This window comes from Rutidosis leptorrhynchoides, chromosome 4 (assembly GCF_046630445.1).
Source record: "Rutidosis leptorrhynchoides isolate AG116_Rl617_1_P2 chromosome 4, CSIRO_AGI_Rlap_v1, whole genome shotgun sequence".
NCBI lineage: Eukaryota > Viridiplantae > Streptophyta > Magnoliopsida > Asterales > Asteraceae > Rutidosis > Rutidosis leptorrhynchoides.
Genome location: NC_092336.1, coordinates 128,850,596 through 128,853,217, shown reverse-complemented (window position 1 = coordinate 128,853,217; position 2,622 = coordinate 128,850,596).

Genomic DNA, 2,622 nt, shown 5'->3' with positions numbered 1-2,622 from the left:
TCTAACCAAAATCCTCTCTAACCGCCTCGCCAAAGTCATCCACAAGGTCATTGGGGCTGAACAATCAGCCTTCCTCAAAGGTCGTAACATCCTGGATAGTGTGCTAATTGCAAACGAAATCATAGATGAACTTAAACGTAAAAAACGTAAAGGACTCATTTTCAAAGTCGATTTCGAAAAATCTTTTGACTGTATCGAATGGGACTTCCTATTTAACACCATGCATTACATAGGGTTTGGCCCTAAATGGATTAGTTTCATTCGTGCTTGTCTTTCCTCTTCATCTATCTCCGTTCTAATCAATGGCTCTCCTACTGACGAATTCTACCCCGAAAGAGGTACTCGTCAAGGTGACCCAATCTCGCCTTTTCTTTTCATTATCGTCGCTGAAGGCCTTAACATCCTCACTAAACGGGCCTTATCAAGTGGCTATCTACGTGGAATCAATGTTGGTAATGACAATATCTCAGTCACTCACCTTCAGTACGCGGATGACACAATTTTTTTCGGGGAATGGAGTAAAAGAAATGCCAAACACATTTCCAAACTCCTCAAATGCTTCGAGAAAATCTCTGGACTCAAAGTCAACTTCCAAAAAAGCAAACTCTACGGTATCGGAATTTCTCCCCAAGAGATTGAAGATATGGCCAAGTATATTAGTTATTCCTCTGGCACCTTTCCCTTCACATACCTTGGTCTTCCCATCGGTGTCCCTTCATCTCACCCTTCCTCCTGGCAACCAATTGTGGATAAGTTTGACAAAAGACTTTCTGACTGGCTGGCTAAATCGATTTCTTTTGGAGGTCGACTTACCCTCATTAAATCTATCTTAAGCAGCATACCACTCTATTATTTCTCCCTCTTCCATGCTCCTTCCTCCATCCTTAACCTCCTTGAATCTAAAAGACGCAAATTTTTTTGGGGTGGATCATCAACTGAAAATAAAATTAATTGGATAAAATGGGATCAAATTCTACTACCCTATGATAAAGGAGGTTTAAATGTTAGTTCTCTTTTTAGTAAAAACATCTCACTACTATGTAAATGGTGGTGGCGCTTCAAAAATGAGAAACACGCACTATGGGTAAAAATTATTACTAGTATCTATGGGGGGCGGGGGGTTGAAATCTAACGTTTCTTGCAGGAACATTTCAGGTCGCACGGTTTGGAAAGAAATTATTAAAGCTGGAAAAATCGCGGATAGCACGGGGGCCTCATTCTCCTCCTCCATCACAAAATGTCTCGGGAATGGTGTCTCCATCAAATTTTGGAATGATATTTGGTTCGGTTCGGAACGATTTAGCACACTTTTTCACAGATTATACATGCTTGAGACAAATAAAGATGCTTCGATCGCTGAAAGAATTACACATAGCAATGGATCTTCAGTTGGTAACTGGTGCTGGACAAGGCCTCCTACTGGTCGGGCAACAAACGAAATCACGGAATTAAACAACATTGTATCTTTCGTTACTTTATCCGAGAAACAAGTCTCCTGAAAATACAATCTAGACCCCCACAGGAATTTTCACCACCAAATCTTTGACACTTCTGATCAACACCCTAAGGCTTGGGAGTAACGCTTTAAGCTTATCGATTCCCCGTAACAAACTCCTACCTCAAAAAGTATATATCTTCATATGGAGAGCCTGTCAAAAAAAGATTCCGGTTAGATTCGAAATTTACAAAAGGGGCATTCATCTCGATTCCACTTTATGCCCTTTATGCGAATTGAATATAGAAACCACTGATGTGCGTAGAGGTGTATACGAAATAGTTATATTTTTACTACAAAATACTATTAAATACGATACAATTTTACACAAGTTATTTATTTATTTATAGAGTGGATATACCTAAACCTTGCTACAACACTTATAGGCAGTGTACCTAATCGTACAGTAGTGTAGTTTTTAGTAAGTCCGGTTCGTTCCACAGGGAGCTAACCAAGTTTAACGCTATATTTTTAAAACTATATTTGTAAATATATAAATATATATATATATATATATATATAAGTAGTATTATTATTATAAAAGGGGGTTTTTACCGTTTAATGATCGGTTTGTCGATTTTAAAACTTTAGTCGCAGTTAAAATCTAATGTAAAATATTAAAAATATAAAATACTTAATTTAAAGTGTAAAGTAAATGACAATAATTAAAGTGCGATAAATTAAAGTGCGATAAATAAAATGACAATAAATAAAATTGCAATAATTAAAAAGTACGATTATTAAAATGACAATAAATTAAAGTGCGATAATTAAAAGTGCAATTAAATATGAAATAAAGGAATTATGCTTATTTTAACTTCCGTAATCATGATGTTTGATGTGTTGATTTTAGTTTATTACCATAGGTTAATTGTCCTTTGTCCGATCGAGATAGAGAAGAGAAAAAGATGTGTTTAGTTCGACCAAAACTGCGAAATTTATAGGACCTGACCCAAAATTTGGGGCCATGCGATCGCATGGAAATTGCACCTCCAGGCCATGCGATCGCATGGTGACTTTTTACAGCTCACATGCTTTTGTTTGTTTATTTGCCGACGGTTTATATATATAATATATATATAATTTTAAGAATTATTTATATATTATATTATATTTATGTGCATAGT